At 37.0% G+C, this 20,448-nt stretch overlaps 1 long non-coding RNA gene across 1 annotated transcript; it reads right to left on the bottom strand.

Moving 5' to 3' along the window:
• Positions 1-3,822: 3,822 nt before the first annotated feature.
• On the bottom strand, positions 3,823-16,510 carry LOC139079523 (uncharacterized). Its single transcript, XR_011533298.1, has 6 exons — positions 15,731-16,510; positions 15,100-15,267; positions 9,260-11,705; positions 8,434-8,596; positions 7,800-7,880; positions 3,823-5,768 (listed from the first exon to the last, which is right to left on the bottom strand). It is a non-coding gene; the product is annotated as an uncharacterized lncRNA (long non-coding RNA).
• Positions 16,511-20,448: the final 3,938 nt, after the last annotated feature.

The following is a 20,448-nucleotide window of genomic DNA, read 5'->3' as shown; positions in this document are numbered from 1 at the left end:
TCATTTTAAAACCCATAACAATTGAATAAAATATGCATTTTTTTAAATGTCAGAGCTAGAAAGAAGAAAGTAATTGTATTATTGATAGTGAAAAGAATTGAAATTCTTTTTGATTTTCTGATGAAAATTTCACATCCAGTCTTGTGGACAAAGAGGTGATTAGCAGCAAAAATATCAGCTGGGACCATACCAATACATATCAAGAACATAACTTGAATACAATGCAGTAGTTTGAATTTAGGCATGGATATCTTGTTTACTGTTGGTAATAGCATTAGACAGCATTGTCAGGTTACTTGTATCTAGGCATCCTGGATCATTAGTGCCTGGCTGTTCTCATTACAAACCATGACTTCCCAGTTAGCTAGGAAATGCCTTAGCTTTCTTCCCAGAGTAGTCTAGGTTACATAACCCATAAGCAGGTCCATTCCATGATGCTTATACCTATTGGTACCTGCTGGCAAAATTACTATCTTTCCCCACGTGGTAAAAATTATATCCCTTATATTCTCATGGACTAGGAAAGAGTGGAGGTGGGCCTGAGAGTTGGAACAACATTCAAGATATCTTGATTTGCAAAGTCCTGAGTCTTTGCTCTCTGTGTAAATGCTCACTCAGAGAAAAAGAACCTGCTCTCACTTTCTTCTTTAACTAAACCAAAACAGTAAGGCAACATTATCAACAAAAACCAAGGTTACCCAGAACTTCTTTTTCCTTTCTTCTTATCCAGGCAACTCCAACAACATTTGTTGTGCTCATTTCCCATTACCTCTTTCTTGTTTTATAATTTTCCTCTATAATATTATATTAACTGCTCAAAGTATTGCTGAACACAAAACCTACCAAAAGTCTCACATTTTAGTGATCCATAAGGTTAATATGCTTTTGGTTGAAAATCAAAGGGTTTATTTTCAGAAAGTAATACTATCCTAGGTCCCTCCCCCCAAAATTTCAAGCTCACAAAATTGTAAATACCATATTCTCTAATCATAGTGCCCTAAAAGTGGAAGTTTATAACTAAAGAATAAGTAGACAAAGTCAAAAACACTTAAGAACTAAGAATTCATTTTATGTATAATTTTGTGGTGACACAAGATATGAAAGTGGTTAAAATTACCAATTTAGATATAACAAGATGCAACAAGGACGACATGATACCTTAAAACATGAGATTCTGCCAAAGTTGAACTGAGAGGAAAATTCATAGTCTTAATGCCATTTTTAATTAAATTAAAAAAAATAAAGTGGTCATTTAACCCAAAAATCTAGAAGAAAAAACAACAAAATTCATAGCAGGAAGGTATGAAAAAGAAAATATAAGAAGAAATAAGGAAAGTATATACTAGAACAGCATTAGAGTTAAGTATATTTGGGAGTGGATTATTTGAAAAGACCATAAAGGAGACAAAACTTTGACAAAAGTAACTAAGCACATACTCACACACAAAAGGCAACAAGCAAAAACATTAGGACATTAGGACTAAGGAGATATTATTACAGATAAGAAGGAAATATAGAAAATTCGTAAGAAAATGCCATAGAAAACCATTGCAATAAATTTTTAAATCTCCTTGTAAAGGATGATTTTCTAAGGAAATATAACTGTATTAGTTAATTATTTCTGCATAACAAACTCAGTTTAAAACAATAAGCATTTATCATTGTTCATGAGTCTGTGCATCAACTGAGTGGTTCTTCTGGTCTTGCTGGGCTTGCTCATTAGTTTGAAGTCAGCTGTAGGTTGATTAAGGAGCTCTACTAATCTAGTCTGGAATCTTGCACATGTTTAGAAGATGATTGGTTACAGGGTGGTCTAGGATGAGACACTGCAGTTTCCTCCATGTGCTCTCTCATTCTCCAGCAGGCTAGCTTGGGCTTATTCATACAGAGATGGTAGTTCTAAGAGCAAGAGCAGAATTACACAAGAACCTTTAAGGCCCAAGCTTGGAAATGACACATTGTCACTTCTACTAGATTATATTGCCCAAATCAAGTTACAAGATCAGCACAGATTTAAGATGTAGAGAAAGAGAATCCACATCTTGAAGGGAAGAGTTGCAAAGCCAGATTCGGAAAAGCATGGATACAAGGAGACCATTAATTGGATCCATCAATGCAATCTACCTACCACAAAAACTGACTAAAGAGAAAATATAGATATACCAGGAAAGACACTGAAAGGCTTGTCAAAGAACTACTTCCTAAATATGCATCAGACCCCTTGTGTTTCACCAGCGCTCTTTCAAATACTTGAAGAACAGAGAATTCCTATGCTATACAATACTGGCCCAGTGCGTAGAGAAAGTAGGAAAGACTTTAACTTATTTTATGAAGTTGGCATAAGGCTGATACCGACATTTCAAAAAGAACCAGAGATCAATATCATTTGTGACTATAGATCCAAAAATATTAAATAAAATATTAGCAAATAAAATACTGAAGAATATAAAAGATATGAGACCCCATGGTCATGGAATGGTTTCTTTTAGGAATTCAAAGATAGCTTAATATCAAAAAATCTCTTAATATAATTTATCATATGAATCAAAAGAAAAATGCATTTCAATGACCTTAATTAGACACTAAAAATGTATTTGGTAAGATTTACCATTGAACTACTAGTAAAATAGGAATCAAAGAAATTTATGTAAAGTGGCCCTAAAAATTGTTTCAAGCCAACATCCAATAGCATGCTTAAACACATAGAGCACTGGTTGGGTAAGATGATAGTTATTGTGTTAAAAAAACAAAAAGAAGGGATGAGGGGTTTATGGTTCATTATTAAATATGTTGAAGAAATGGTAAGCATATTTAAACAAACCTAAACAAGTGTATTTACTACAGATATTTCAGAGCCTTTAGTATACAATTACGTGTTTCAAAAACATATTTGACTACAAAACTCTTTTTGAAAGAATATCAAAAGGGACTGTGAGAAACAGTGCTATAAAGGCATTCTCTTTTCAATCAGATATAAGGCAAGAATGAATCCTGTTACCACTGTGATCTAATGTCATTCTAGAAGTGCTAGCCAACACAATCAGAGAAGGTAACAAAGCAAGAGACATATATTTTTAAAAGGAAAAGGCAAAATCATTATTATTTACTGCTGATGATTGCCCACCTAGAAGACCAAGAAAAACAACTGGAAGACTAGTAAAACTAGTAATAAACCAGCCTTTTACTAAAACATAAAAATCAGTAGGTACAGAACATACTGAGGAAAATATTTGCAATATGTATGACACAGGGATAATACCTGAGATATAAAAAAGTACAAATAAAATAACTCAAACCTTCACCTTAGGTAATTGTAAGAAATCCAGTCTCCTATTTGATGTTTCTTTAAAAATTTTTAGAAAACACTTACTCTTTTGTATGGTTGCCTGCCAAGTCTACTCCAAATTCTCCATTGTGTTTTCTCCTAGACAGCTTCTCCCATTTCAGAACAACCATCTGATGTCCACATGTTTACGAAAATTCCATCTCTTCCATAGAGGATCCCCTCCCTCAGCCCCACCCCACCCCAGGATAATTACTTCTAGGCCTCAATAATTTTCAGAAGTACTTTCCCCCTACACAAAAGGATTAAGGAAAACAGTGCAATGTGGGTATATGGCTCCAAATCCCATCTCCTCCAGAATTATCCACCAATGTGAGTTGAAGATATGCTTCTTCCTCCTCATTCTTCCTGAGGCCTTCCAGTGTCAACTTATAGACATACCTCTCCCAAGGAGAAATAATTTTCATAGAGTCCAATAAAAAAACTGGTGTCCATGCACATATAAATATATATAGCAACAAAAATGCAAATTAAAACTACAGTAAGATACTCTTTATTTATACAACTGGTAAAAATTAAATATAATGCCCAGAACTGGGAAGGATGGGAGGTAATGGATACCCTCATACAATAATAGGGGGAATGTTAAGTAGTTCTGTTCTATAGGGCTAATATACATTGGACATCAAAATGCATAAAAATATGTACACCCTTTGACTCAGAAAATTTATTTCTAGAAATTTATTCCAAATAAATAGTTGGTCAAATTCTACAGATTAAGAATATTTGTTACAATACTGTTCATAATAGCAATAAAATACATGCACATATAATGGAATATTAAATATCACAGCCATTAAATATCATGCTATAGCTCTAGATTACCTAGCTGAATATCAGAATCATCAAGGGAGATTTCAAAAGTTATGTGTTCTTGGACTTTGTCCCCTGAAAGTCTGATTCAGTAGGTTTGGAATGCTCCTGGGAATCAGAACTTTTTCAAAACTCTGTAGCTAATTCTGATGCAGAAGAATTCCTCTATCAAATATGAAAGTTTATTTTAATGTTATCTGAATTATAATAGTGTGTGATATTGGTACAAGAATTATAGACACTAATGGAACAGAATAAAATGTTCAGAAACACTTATATTTAAGAAATTACTCTGAGAACCAAGTAGGATTTTATACCTTTGGAGAAAGGATGGATTATTCAATATGAAGCATTAAGACCACCACGTGACTACTTGGAAATATGTTATACTGACCAAAAACATTTCCAAGGACTAAAATTACATGTAAAAGTGAAACCTTAAGAGAACTAAAAGTGCACACACACACACACACACACATACACACACACAACACACACACACACAAATATAGCTAAGTACAAAAAAAATTACATAATCTTGGAGGAAGATTCATGCTCAAAGCCTCTCCCTAATGAAAAATTCTTCCTTTGTACACCTGAATTCTCAGAGACAAGACTTTATGTTCATAATTTTTTAACTACGAAATAACATATTTAAAATATTATACAATTTTTTTCATCTGTTCCCTTTAAAACATCCAAATAATTTCAAAGTTTATTTTTGAGTCAAAATGCAAATGATTAAACTTCCTTGGGTGACCAAGTTGGAAAAGCCTCTTTTTTCCAACCGAAAATATTCTGACCTGAAGGAGCACCACAGCAGGTAATAATTATAGCAGATGGATAGAGTAATACATCCTGCTGATTTACTTACTTCCTTTGTACCTTCTGAGGGAAAGCAAGCTGATTAATTCCAAAGTAAGTCTATCTGTTCAATATACCTTCTTCCATTTCTTCATAATCGTCACAAAGAAGCAGAACTCATACCTGAAATAAACTCTGTTTAGTGGTAAAATATAAAGATGACTGAATATTAGTCTGATGAAGGAATACCTGTCAGGTTCCAAGGATGAAAACAATGCTTTGTGCCCTGAATGAATGGTCTTTTATCCAAAGAAACAGATTTTTCATGTATGGGTAAAATAAAAGCAACCAGTATAGTCACCTCCACCCTTCTGAGGCTCAGTGGGAAAGAGAAAAGGAGAAAGTCTAGCCAAACAGGGGTTCAAAGGGCCACAGTTCCCAGCACTTCTCACAGCGTGGGGTATGTGCTGATGGGGGACAGAGTGGTAGAGTAGGTCTGACAGTCTGTGGGTCCCCAAGGAAAATGACTCCCTCCAAGTTTGCCAGGGGTGTTAAATGGGTTAAAAAACGTAAAGCACTCAAAATGTTTCTGACACAGACATAGAAATTGGTAGGCACATGTTAGGATCAGCAGATGAGAGGAAGAATCATGGACCAAGTTCACGTCTTGTGGCCGCCTCTGTCTATTGGACCAGCTGGATATAACCTTGATCCTTCTCAGGAGTAGCCAGGATTCTAAAGTATTTACAGATGAAATACTATAATGTCAGGAGTTTGCTTTAAAATGCTCCAGAAAATAGAGGTGTGTCTTGGGGAGAGAAAAATAGATAAAACAACCCATCAGTGTATAGTTAAACATGAATCATACTTTAACATTTGAAACATATCCAAAGTCAAACTAGTGTATTACAATCTAGTTGCATCAGTCAACTTTATATTCAAACCAGAGGCCTCATTTAGTGGACAGGGTGATTACTAATTTCCCTTGGGGAGTGGGGGAATTCCAAGCCTCAAAAGAAGACTGTCCAGGGCCTCCCACCAAAACATATTTTAGAACCTGTCGTAAGGTTTAGCCTCATCACTTTATTCCAGTAGCAACTTAGGGCTTTTCATATAGTGGGAGATCTATACAGAAGGACAGCCAGCTCATGAGCCGCAAAAACTCTAATACCATTCCCCTCAAACCCATCTAGAATATCTTTCAGTTCCAGTGAGTAAGCAACCCCTCGCACCTACTCGAAGAGGCAAATCCAGTCACCACAGCCTGTGTTCCATCAGCCAAGACACTGATAAGAGTATTTTAAATTTTGGGACCCCCCCCCCCCGTTTTCTCCACTTAGTATATTTTCCAGTGTTGCTAACCAACAAGTTGTGAACCCATCTAATGGGGTTTTGAGATTATTAAGGCCAAGTCATTACTATTATGAGAATTCCATGAGTTTCATTTTCTAAGTCAGTGGCTATTAAGTGGAAAATATGCTAAGACCCAAAGTCCCCAAATTACTATCTTTATTTCCCCTTCACTCTAATTTTAACCAGAGGTCATTCTCATTAAAAAGCCTCTGGGGTCTTTGATAAATGTAAGTTTTATACTCGCTGAGAGATCCTTGGCCCTTTCCTGTGGCTGCACTCATGCCAGTCATCCAGCTGCTATCAATTAACATTCCATCAATTTCTCTGTCAGTTTGGGTTAGGCTTGACTGAGTCACAGGTACAGTCTACTTGGCAACATTTTGATTTCACAATGTGCTCACCACAGTAGAGTTAGAATCTTTAATGAAGTTTCATTCAAATACAAAAACATTTATTGAGCACTTATTATGTGAAAGGCTCTATAAGTTTGACCTCATTCCAATGACACACAACTTCATTGTTCTAATTAGTGATGGCTAAACTAATTTTCTAAAAAGAGATTATTAAACTATAATTCTGTGTTAGATCAAGAACAACTTTTTGGCCTTTGTTAAAGAATTACATGAATGATAGAAAAAGGAAAGGAAAGGAATAGAAGGGTAAGAAAGATAATAAAGAAGGAAAAGAAACATAAGAATAAAAGAGACAAGAAAGCGAAAAAGAAAAGAAAGTATCAGGAACAAGTGAAAAGAAAAATACAATGACAAAAAAGAAAAATGGAAAAGGATTAAAAAAAATAAGAAAGGCAACAGAGAAGAAAGAGAGAAGGAGAGAGAGGGAAAAAGTCAAAAAAGAAATCAAGAATAAAAGGAAGCAAGGTACTTTTATCTTCTTCAATGTGCTGAACTAAATAGCTAGAAATTTTCTCCTGGTACAACACACTTTAAAATATCAGATGAAAGATATTTATATATTAAAAAATTAACAAGTTATTAAATGGATAGTTTATATAGCAAGAAAGTTAGGAAAATCCTTAGAGGCCCTAAATCACAAGAAAGCATGAATTTAGAGGGCAAGCTAACACTGAAGCCAAAGGTTGCACTAAAAAACATCTGGCAATCCCTGATGGTTTATGGGAAAGGGGGCATAGGAAAAAAGCACAAGGCCCATGCAAGGTGAGCCAGATCAGAGACTCTCACAGAAAGCAAGACACCTGAAAGGTAATGCTCTTAGTGGGAAAAATAGAAAACAAAGAAACCAAAGCTCCACAGAGGAAAACTATAAAGAAACTTGTATGTCTCAGACTCACCTCAGGTAGAACTGAATAAAAGTTCTCTCCTGAAATTTCTAACCAAAATCATGGTATGAAGTTCAATTTCTATTTGATGCAAAAATATATTTTTTTTTTAATTTAAAGGGTTCTCAGGTTAGAAAGTCTCCCAGACACGTTGCAAAAGCAAACACGGTTCTTTGCAGAGTAGCATACCTTAATTAAGCCCAGGCTTCAGTGAATTCCTAAGGATAAAGTTCTGAAGCACTTGAGTTCTCATCAAAAAACATCTTCAGACTTGTAAATAAACAAAACATCAACAGTCAGAGGCAGAAGAAACATTAAACTTCAGAATTATATCTACAAAAATTGCATATGTTAAAACAACCAAAAGCTAACATAAAATAACTTTAATATGCTTAAAATTAAAAATGAGGGCTATTGAAAATATAGCAAGGAATAAGAGTTTATAAAAAATAGCAAGAAATCATTTTTTGAAAACCACATAAAATATTTAGAAACTAAAATCAGAAATCCAATGACAAGTTAAACAGCAGATTAGATACAGCTGAAAAGAGACTTTGTAAAGTGAATAGCAGGGCTGAAGGAATTAACTAGACTGCAACTCAACAGATACAGAAATACAAAATATGAAATGGAAGTGAGAGCCAGAGAGCATGGGTTGAGAAGTCTTAACTACATCTAATCAGAGTTTCAGAAGGAGATAATGGGGAGAGGCAATATTTTGAACAGATTATAGCTGAGACTCTAGAATCTACTAAACTAATGAATCTTCAGATTCAGGATCCCCAGTGAATCCCAAGCAGAATAAAAACAAACATATCTTCACCTAGAGGCATTGTAGTGAGATTGTCTAACATCAGTTTAAAAAGATGATGCTCTTGGAGCTGGCCTGGAGATGTAGTGGTGAGTTCACATGCTCCACTTTGGTGGCCCAGGGTTCACAGGTTTGGATCCAGGGAGTAGACCTACACACCACTCATCAATCCATGCTGTGGAGGCATGCCACATACAAAATAGAGGAAGATTGACACAGATGTTAGCTTAGGGACAATCTTCCTCAAGCAAAAAGAGGAAGATTGGCAACAGATGTTAGCTCAGGGCCAATCTTCCTCCCAAAATAAATAATAAAAAGATGATGATCTTAAAAGTAACCCCCCCTCCTGAAAAAAGAGCAGCCAGAGAGTAAAAAGAACAGATTACTTTCAAAGGAACATCAATTAGTCCAAAAACTGATTTTTCGCAAACAATAAAAGCAGGAAAAGGGAATAATGTCTCAAAGAATTGAATTAAATTGTCAATTTATAAATCTGTACCCAGCAAAGTTCTCTTTTAATATAGAATTAAAAAAGAAATTTAAAAAAGAAACTTTCAGACAAACTTAAGGAATTAACTTCCAACATATCTTTACCAAAGGAACTTCTAAAGCAAGTATATCAGAAAGAAAGAAAATAATCTCAAAGGGAAGGTCTGAAATGCAAGAAGAAATGCTAATGAGAAAAATAATAAGAATATAGATAAATCTCAACAAACAATAACTTCATAAAACAATTATAACATCTAACTTATGGGATTACATTTTAAGTGAATTAAAATTTTGCACAGCAAAAGCATAAAATATCAAAGTTGAAAATAGAAGGATGAAAAAGACATACTAGGTGGGGCTGGCCCCGTGGCTGAGTGGTTAAGTTCGCGCGCTCCGCTGCAGGAGGCCGAGTGTTTCATTGGTTCGAATCCTGGGCGCGGACATGGCACTGCTCATCAAACCACCCTGAGGCAGCATCCCACATGCCACAACTAGAAGGACCCACAATGAAGAATATACAACTACGAACCGGGGGGCTTTGGGGAGAAAAAGGAAAAAGATAAAATCTTTTTTAAAAAAAAAAAAAGAAAAAGACATACTAGGCAAATACTAGTGAAAAATCTGGCATAGCTATGTTAAAAATGGAAGAGGAACACATTACTGAAGATAATTAAGGCCACCATATAGTTTTTAAAAGTTTTAGTAAACCAGGAAGGAATAAAAATTCTAAATGTATGTAAATACAATAAGATAGCATCAAAATATATAAAGAAAAATTGAGATGACTACAAGGAGAAATTGATTAATTCACTGTCTTAGCAAGAGATTTCATATACCTCTTAAAATATTTACAGATTGAGTGAACAATAAAGTGTAAAGATGGAAAATTTAAACAAAAACATTTGTCAAACTTAATCAAATGATCACATACGGAACATGGACCCCAAAAATGGATAATACACATTTTTTTAAAACATGTAAGGAACAAATTGAAAGGAAATGGGATGATACTGAGTGTAAATCAATCTAATAGATAAAGAAGTAAAGAGAGAACTAACGCCTCCTCCTGAGTTATAATCCTTGCCCTAAGTACTAGCTGGTAGCTATTCTACATAAGAATGAAACTCCTTCCTAGAATCTTAGGGTGGAGGAACTTCAGGGTTGTCTACTCCAACCCTATGTCTAATACAAAAGTCTCCACAACATTCCCCTAGAGCCCTAATCTAGCTTCTGTTTACATTTCTCCATGAAGGGGAACTATGGTGGTCCCTGAGCAGCCCTACCATGTCCAGCCCCTCCCAGCCTTTCACAGGTTGTCATGCCTGCAAAAGAGTCATTCTTTCACAGCAGCAATTCAACTGTACGTCTGAGATAACTAGTCATTATCCTGGAGTCTGTGGACAATGTCACAGGATGGGTCTGGTGAAGATGTAAGAAATTCTACCCAGAATCCAAAAGGTCTAGTGACAGGGCTTACTAAAAACAGGGGTATAATCATACAAGGCAATTGTGTGGCGTTTCAGGATAATGTGGTTAGGCTTTGTAAGCCCACTCAGAGCTTCTTGCAACCTGGAAGTACCTTAGCTTGGACTAACAGAATACTATACACATCTCCCATTAAGTTTTAAAAACTCATAATGGAAAACATATAATGAAAAACAGCAAAATGCTGCCCATCCTTTCCTGCTCCTAATTCTTGTCCTCCGGGGACAACAATTTTTAATTCCTTTATTTACCTACAAATTTTTTAATAATGTGGTCATATTAATTTTTCTTAGTTCTACATTTTATCTATTTCCAACAATAGAAGATAAAGATTTTGGGGCCGGCCCCATGGCCAAGTGGTTAAGTTTGAGTGCTCCACTTCCATGGCCCAGGGTTTTGCCAGTTCAAATCCTGGGTGCAGACATGGCACCATTCATCAAGCCATGCTGAGGAGGCATCCCACATGCCACAACTAGAAGGACCCACAACTAAAAATACACAACTATGTACCAGGGGGCTTTGGGGAGAAAAAGGGAAAAAGAAAATCTTAAAAAACAGATTTAGCTCTTACCCCGACATACATACATAATTTTCCTCCCTGATAATCTCAATATAGCTTCTTACTCTTTTTGCTTAAATCAGTATAGTGTTTATTATAATAACATAAATATTATTCAGGGCTGAACCTATAGTTTACAATGATAAGATTTCTTTCCATGAGCAACTTTTTGTTTTCTGTAGAGGAAATATCATCTTTTAAATTTCCTCAATTTTTATCTCGCTCTCACTATGTCATCCACAATTCTTCAGCAAAACTAAAAATATTCTCTAAAGTTCAAACTCATCAGGTATTCCCTAAGTTTCATTTTTCTTTGAGGATTTTCTCTCTCCGCTATCTCCATCCTTTTCCATTATTCTAGACTGATGGCCCTCTAGGTTCACTGTACCACTGGGACTTCCCTTCAAACCATTCTGGGAATTTCCTTTTTTCCCAGGAATTTCCTTCCTTCTCCACTGTGTTGCATCCTTGATCCCTTAATCCCACGCCTTCCACTTTCTTTGCTTGCCATCTTGTTTTGATGATGCACATCCCATAATTATTTCCAAAAGAAAATAAATTCTTAAAGATATTGTATCATTCATCTTATTGACAGTTAGGCTGAGTATTGAATTATGAATTGAAAATCCATTTCCATCAGAATTTTAAGGGCACTCTTCCACTGTCTTCTAATTTTATTCGTTGCAGCTGAGAGGTCTCACGCCCTTCTGATTCTTGATTCTTATTCTATAATGTCTCTTCATGTGAACATCTATGTGAGAATCCAAAAAAATTTATATGTCAAATAATAGGAAAACAATTAATTTGGGTAACTTCATATAATTTAGCCATTAAAAATCATATTTTAGGGGCTGGCCTTGTGGTGCAGTGGTTAAGTTCACACACTCTGCTTTGGCAGCCTGGGGTTCACAGATCCCAGGCACAGACCTACACACCGCTCATCAAGCTACACTGTGGTGGCATCCCACATACAAAAAAAAATAGAGGAAGATTGGCACAAATGTTAACTCAGGGACAATCTTCCTCAGCAAAAAAAAAAGAGGAAAATTGGCAACAGATGTTAGCTCAGGGCCAATCTTCCTCACCAAAAAAATAAAATCATATTCTAGAAAAATATTTAATGTCATAATAAAATCACCATGATGAAAGAGATAATATATTAATGTTTTAAAATAATGAAAGATAATTAACCAAAATATTAAAAGTGGCACTACTGTATGATAAACTTTTGGGAGTTTCCTATTTTAGTAACATCTCATTACCGACTGAATGTTTGTGTCCCCCCAAATTCATATATTAAAGCCCTAGCCCCCAATGTGATGGTATTTGGGGTTAAGGTCATGAGGGTGGGGCCCCAATAATGAGATTAGTGCCCTTACAAGAAGAGGACAAAAAACTAGAGCTCGCTCTCTCTGTCTCTCTCAATGCCATGTGAGAACACAGGGAGAAGGCAGCTGTCTGCAAACCAGGTAAAGGGTTCTTAACAGGAATCAAATCTGCCAGCACCTTAATCTTGGACTTCTCAGTCCCCAGGACTGTGGGAAATAAATGTCTGTTGTTTAAGCCCCCTAGTCTATAGTATTTTGTTATAGCAGCTGAAGCTGACTCATATACGTCTATATTAAAAAAATTTCTGGAACCTGTGTTTATTTTTACAGTTGGGTTTGAAAAAGTGTCCTAATGTCATGTTAAAGTCCTTAAATCAGTAATAAATATCATGATTACATTGGAAAAATCAATAAAGGAGCATGTTAATCTATATCTTTATAAATGTGGTTTTAATCCTATATTTCCAACCTTTTATTATAAATATTTCCTAACATATAGCAAAGTTAAAAAAAAATTTGTCAGTGAAAAACTGTATACCTACTACCTAGATTGTACCAGTAACATTTTACTATGCTTGCTTCATCACATATCAATCTGCCTGTCCATTCCTCTAGCCATACATTAATCTCTCTTACTTTTTAATATATTTCAAAATAAGTAGCAGACATCAAGACACATGTTTCAGCATGCATGTTATTAACTAGAGTTCAATATTGTTTGTAGTACTTTTCTTTACAGGTAAAATTCATATCCAGTAAAATGTAAAAATCCTAAATGTACATTCATTGACTTTTGACAAATGCATATATCTGTGTAACCCAAATTGCTATCAAGATATAATATCACTGTATCACTTCATTAAAATGTAAAACACCTGCAACCATATAGGTCCACTTATCAGCCACCTCCATCCTTTTTGCTATAATTGTTACATGTCTTGCATCTACATACATTATAAACGTCACAAACCCATGAAATGTTATAAATTTTGTTTAAAACTGTCACATATTTTAAAGAAATTGAGAAAAAATAGTATTTTATATTTACCAGTTCTAATGCTCTTCCTTCCTCCCTCCTTTCCTCTTTCCCTCCCTGCCTTCCTTCCTCCCTCCTTTCTTCTTTTCTTCCTCCCTCTTTTCCTTCCTTCCTTCCTCCCTCCTTCCCCTCACTCATTCCTTCCTTTCTTTCTCCCTCCTTTCCTTCCTTCCTCCCTCCTTTCCTCTTTCCCTCCCTGCCTTCCTTCCTCCCTCCTTCCTTCTTTTCTTCCTCCCTCTTTTCCTTCCTTCCTTCCTCCCTCCTCCCCCTCACTCATTCCTTCCTTTCTTTCTCCCTCCTTTCCTTCCTTCCTCACTCCTTCCTTCCTTCCATCTTTTCTTCCTTCCTTTCTTTCCCCTTTCCTTCCTTTCTAAAGAACCAGGTTTCCATCTGGCCTTATTTCCCTTGAGCCTGAAGAACGTCTTTTGGCATTTCTTTGGTGTAGTTCTGCTGACAAAAAGTTCTCTGAATTTCCTTAGTACTTTTTTATCTGAAAATGTATTTGCCTTCATTTCTTGAAAAACCTTTTTTTAATATAGAACTTGTTGATACAGAATTTTGGGTTGACAGAGTTTTTTTTTTTTCTTTCAGTTCTTTAAAGATGTTTGTTAATTGTCTTCTCTCCTCATTGTTCCTAAGACTCCAGTGGTCATTCAAATTATTGCTCCCCTTCATGTGATATACTGTTTTTCTCTGGCTGCTTTCAAAATTTTCTCTTTATCCTTAGTTTTCAGCAGTTTGTGCTCTGGCTTGGGGTTTGCTGAACTTTTATAAACTTTAAATTTATAATTTACACAAAATTGGGGTGTTTTGGCTATTATTACTTACAATGTTTCTTTGTGTCACATCTGCTTTATTTCTCTCTTTTGGGCCTCCAATTACACATATGTTAAACCTTTTGATATTATAGCACAAATCCCTGAGGTTCTATTTCTTTTTTTTTTTTTTTAATGTTTTTGCTCACTGTACTTCAGATTAGATAATTCTCTTGATCTATCTTCAAGTTCAGTGGCTCTTTCCTCTGTTATGTCCTTCTCCTACTAAGCCTATTAAGTAAATTTTATATTTCAGGTAACTTAATTTTCAGTTCAAGAATTTGTTTGGCTCTATTCATGGTTTAGTTCCTTGTTGGAATTTCCTATCTTATCACTCATTGTAAGCATGTTTTCCTTTACATCGTTGTGCATAGTTATAATAGCAGCTTTAAAATCCTGGTCTGCTAATCCAAAAGCTGGATCATATCAGGTTTCATCTTTGTTGACTGTCATTTTTCTCAAGAATAGATCTTTTTTTTTTTTTTTGTTCCTATTACGTTGAGTAATTTTGGATTATATCCTAGACATTGTGAACATTATCAAAGGAAACTCTGGATTCTGTTATATTCCTCTGAAGAGTATTACTTTTTATTTTTTTGTTTTGGTTTGGCAGGCAGGTAACTTAGTTGGACTTAAACTCAAACTCTTGTCTCTTGGGCATTAGCCCAAATCTCAGTTCAGTTATTTTATTCTTAGTCAAGCTACTTAGAATCTGTCCCACCCATGCACAGTTCAGAGATTTTAGCAGAATTTTTACACAGAATTTTTGGTTCCCCTCTCTCTGGCTCTCTCATTGCCAGGATAGCTCCCTCACTTTCCAGTGGCTGTGGTTGCCTTAAACTCTGTTCTCTGATTCTTCAGGCCAGAAAGACTATTAGTTTTCTATAGGCATTTTAGCTGCCTATATAGGCAACTGTGGTCTGCGTTGAGGCTAAAAGCTGTAAAAAAAAGACAAAGAAAACTCACCCTTTTCCATTTCTTTTTCCAAATGCCAACCATTCTCCATAATCTGTTTAATTTTTCTCAGTCTCCATTGCCTCCAGGTAGTCTTTGTTCGTTTGTTTTATCTTGCCCAGACTTTATAGTTGTTATGTCTGAGAGGAACCAGTCTAGTAGGATCTTGATCAGACATTCCTGAAGTGAGTCAACCATTGTGGGAGATTTTAATTTTCTTTTTAAGACCTTGATATATTGTCCACCTTGAACAAAAGTTACTTCTATAATCAGGACATTTTTTTATTATATTAATATTCTATCACAAATGAAAACTTTCCATACAAAATAATGAAACTTTACATTTATACGGAGAGGATGGAGAAGTAGAAATTCTTTTGAGAATGACAGTGAAAGTTTGAGCAGAATGAAGCAGACTTGAAAATTGCACAGCAAGAATTCAGACCACGAAACAGGAAAGTCTCAAAGCCAAAGGATACCTCTGAGCTGGTGTTGCACCCACTGGCAGTAGCAAGGAGGAAGGCAAACCAGAGCTTACCTTGTCAGTATTTTCATCTCTAGGTATCCTTGTTAACACTTACACTTCCCTTTCTGGTGCAAGACCCTCCCCTCCCAGAGTACCCATAGCCCATAATACACTTACTGAATTTGATTTCTAATTTCCTCCAAGGCAGAAGTCTCTCCTCAGGATGAGCATCTGAGTGGACAGCTGTAGGCTTTCTATTTCCACAGGAACAGTAGGTTTATATGTTCAATATCATCATTAGTGATAAAAGAATCTACTCGAAACAAACTGTGCGATCTTGGGTGAGTCATTTCCCCTTTCTGGGTCTTAGTTTCTTCACCTGAAAAATGAGAAGCAGGAACTAACAGAACTTTAATTTTTTTATCTTTGAAATTCTACATAATGGCACTTAAATTTTATAGAACGTGAACATGCTTTAAATATATCTTTAAATTCTTTTTTCCTCCAAAATCTACTATCCTATACCATACTTAGGGTATCCTGTGCTATATAAAAATCCACTAGAGGGGAGTAAAACATTGGATGAGAACACACCACAGCTCAGCTTGGGTATCCTGCATAAATTATATTTGCAACTGTTGCCTAATGTCTGTTGTTTCCAATCAATCCCACTTAATTGCTTTAAAATGCGAAGATGCGAGGGAATCACCATTTACATGTAGAAATCTTCTGCTCTGTGGAATAAAGCCCCAAGCCTGAGGCTAGAAGTCTTGTACTCTTTCAGGCTCCTTGCTGATGGAACAAGAGCAGTTCCTTAGAACAAGCATGCCTGTTCCATGTCTCATTTTCTTTTATTTACAACTGAGTTGCAGTCACCAAAAAGATTCCCTAATCCTTAATTCAGAAGAGCTGCTTCATCTTGGAAACTAATTCTTCCTGAAAGGCCAGAGCAACCCCAGTGGTTCCAACCCTTGAATAGGTCAATATTTAAAGAGACCTCAGAACCTTGTCTGTGTTCCAAGTTCTTTGCACTTGAGAGCTGAAGGAAAGATTCCTTAGGTGGGGGTCCCCTCACATTAAGATGATTAGAGACCACTGGCTCATTGGTTTAATACTTTTGCTTTGAAGAAATATAATTTTAACATAATTAGTTCATCTTCTTCTCTTTCAAAATTTTAAAAAGAGATCTGGGCCCCTGCTTCTTATTCTCAGGGAGCTAGTTTCTGGGCAAAGGAAAGAGCGACAGAGGCAGAAGGAAGGTGGTGCCCTGGTGGGGCTCCACAGGAGCATCAGCTCAGAGGGCCAGGTATTAGGAGAATCCAGTCACACACTTGTTCTTTGAGTTCTATTTCTGGAGGGTTTTTTTCTCTTTTTTTTGAGGAAGATTAGCCCTGAGCTAACTACTGCCAATCCTCCTCTTTTTGCTGAGGAAGACTGGCTCTGAGCTAACATCCATGCCCATCTTCCTCTGCTTTATGCGTGGGACGCCTACCACAGCATGGCTTTTTGCCAAGTGGTGCCACATCCACACCCGGGATCCAAACCGGTGAACCCCAGGCCACTGAGAAGTGGAACGTGCAAACTTAACCGCTGCACCGTGGGGCTGGCCCCTGGAGGGTTTCTTAATTTTATAGTTTCTTAGTAGTTGCAGAATGATAAAGTAGAGAGAGCATTAACTTTGGAGTCAGTCAGATGAATCCTAATCAACGAATGGACTTCTGTGTGACCTGGGGCTATTTATGTAACCTCTCCTGAGTCACAGTGCATGAGGCTGAACTCTGGTTACAAGGGACAAAAATCCAACTCTAAACTAGGTTAAATGTATGACATCATCAGGTCTGCCTCTGTCTCTTTCAATTCTAGGGTCCCTGTATTTCATTCTAATAGCATACTGCTTCCTCCATTTGGCTAATGGAGGAGGATCTCAAAACTGACATCACTCCAGAAAGACAGCATCTCTTTCTTTCAACAACTATATATAAAATCCTAGAGACTCTGATTGCCCTAGCTTGAGTCTTGTGCTCATCCCTATCCAGGCCTAAGTCAGGCATCTACCTTTGTAGACAGGGAGAGAAGATTAATGACTAGGATTGCCAGTTAAGATACAGGATGTCCCACTAAATCTGAATTTCATCTGAACAACAAATAAGTTTTTAGTGTTGGTCCCATGCAATATTTGGGACATACTTATACTAGAAAGGTATTTATTGTTTATCTGAAATTCAAATTTAAATTCTAATTGTTCTGTGAGATATTTGGGACCTACTTATCTGATTTGCATGTTAGCAAATGTAGGACAGTCCAGGAACTCACAAGCAGGTCAGATAAGTTTCTTTTTTGTTTTTTAAAAAAGATTGGCACCTGAGCTAACAACTGTTGCCCATCTTCTTCTTCTTTTTTTTTTCTTTCTGCTTTTTCTCCCCAAATCCCCCCAGTACATAGTTGTATATATATATATTTTTTAGTTGTGGGCCCTTCTAGTCGTGGCATGCGGGACACCGCCTCAGCGTAGCCTGATGAGTGGTGCCCTGTCTGCGCTCAGGATCCAAACCAGCAAAACCCCGGGTCACTGCAGCGGAGCAAGCAAAGTTAACCACTCGGCACGGGGCTGGCCCCAGATAGTTTCTGTATGATGTTCTGATGCCTACATGGTTTGTACCACATCCACAGAACACTACAGACATCCCTGCTACCACCACCTCTGCCGGCAACCTACTACCTCCTTTGCTTTGCATATTCTTAGAGGAGTTGTTAGGTGTGCTGTCTTCTACCGCTGATTTTTGAAGAGGTTTCTGGGACCCAGTTTTCAGTGATTATGTACAACTGCACTGTCACCCAAAGGCCTCAGGCACTAGCCCAGACATCAATCTGATAGGCAAACACCAAGCCATTCAGAATTTCTCTTCCATCATGATGACTTTCTCTTCCACCAGGATGAGTTATCTCCTAGGAGGCACATAGGCCCCTCTTGCAAACAACCCTCAGGAAAGCCACTAATCCCCCAGAGAGAGCTCAGACTCAAATTAGGACAGCCTATGACTCAAATCCCCTTGATTCAAGGCATGGTCTTGGCGTTCTAGAGTTGACTATCTAAATAATTCAAGGATACCTGTATATACTAAAAAAATTATATCAAAACCTTAATGTGCTATGTGAGTTAAATATTGAGCAAAAAATAAGTTGAATTGATAAAAAGTATTTAGATCTGCAACCAGACCTGTCATCTGGGGTGTCAACAGTCCAGTGTGTCTGGATCAGTTGTGAGATATATCACAGCACTGACCGCTTCACAAGCTTTATAAAATAGAGTAGCATATCCATCACAGGAAACATAGAATAATCAAATTAGGATGATTTGAGAATGGTTTATTTATAAAGATTCTATTTCCAAAGGTGGAGACGTAGGGTAGCCGTAAGACATAATGCAGGAACCCCAGGGCTAGTAACAACTTGGCTGATACCAGCCCCAGGCTCTAAGAGATGAGAGACGGGAGAGATTGCTCAGATCCAGAAAGAGAGAGTCATGGAAAGCAGTGCTACTAAAGTGTGGCCTGTGAACTGATTCCAGTTTCTGAACTTAGCGGTCTGCAATGAGATAAGAGTATAAAAATTGAGAGTATTTAACAACTTCTTCAATAATTTGACATCACTGAGATATCCAAGCCTGTGATATCTTGTAATAAAAAACAAACAAGATCAGGGCCGGCCTGGTGGCGCAGTGGTTAAGTGTACACGTTCTGCTTTGGCAGCCTGGGGTTCGCCGGTTCGGATCCTGGGTGTGGACATGGCACCGCTTGGCATGCCATGCTGTGGTAGGCATCCCACATATAAAGTAGAGGAAGTTGGTCACGGATGTTAGCTCAGGGCCAGTCTTCCTCAGCAGAAAGAGGAGGATTGGTGGCAGATGTTAGCTCAGGGCTAATCTTCCTCAAAAAAAAGAAAAAGAAGAAGAACAAAGCAATAAACAAAATCAGTCCATGATGAAATGGAAATGAAAACAACAAAACCTGGTCCTTTATCATGAATGGTTTGGGAAGCCCTGGTGTAGAGAAAGCAGCCTTGAGGTGAGCATTCCCTTTAGTTAAGGGACACAGGCAGAGCTCGAGGTCATCCAAGGGCTGGAGCCAGGGAATTAAACACTCGGACTTCGTTCTTCTTTCCTCCTATCTCCTGCCAGTGCCACCCATTGGCCAAACCCAACCAGAAACTAGGGAGAGGGTAAGGAAGCACTGCTTTTTGTTTTTTATTGATGTAACATTGATTTATAACATTATATAGATTTCAGGTGCACATCATTATAATTCAACTTATGTATACATTACATCACGTTCACCACCAAAAGTCTAGTTTCCTTGTATCACTGGTACAAATGTGCACCTTCATTCATTTTCCCCTCCTACACCTCCCACTTGCGCTCTGATAACCACCAACATAACATGTTCTCTGTATCTATGTGATTGTTTGCTTCTGCTGCTGCTGCTGTTTTTATCTTCCACATCTGTGTGAAATCATAAGGTATTTGTCTTTCTCTGTCTGACTTATTTCAGTTAACATAATACCCTTAAGGTCCATCCATGTTGTCAGAAATGGTAAGATTTCATCCTTTTATGGCTGAGTAGTATTCCATTGTATATCTACACCACATCTTCTTTATCCATTCATCCATCAATGGATACTTAGATGGTTCCGTGTCTTGGCTGTTGTGAATAATTTTGCAGTGAACATAGGGTGCATACACCTTTTCAAATTAGTGCTTTTGTGTTCTTTGGATAAATACCCAAAAGTGGAATAGCTGGATCATCTATTTTTAATTTGAAGAATGTCCATACTCTTTTCCATAGTGACTGCATCAATTTACATCCGCACCAGCAGTGTAAAGTGTTCCTTTTCGCCAC

Source organism: Equus przewalskii, chromosome 1, assembly GCF_037783145.1.
Source record: "Equus przewalskii isolate Varuska chromosome 1, EquPr2, whole genome shotgun sequence".
Taxonomy (NCBI): Eukaryota; Metazoa; Chordata; class Mammalia; order Perissodactyla; family Equidae; genus Equus; species Equus przewalskii.
The sequence above is the reverse complement of the archived record's forward strand: the minus strand, read 5'-3'. Positions and strand labels throughout refer to the sequence as shown.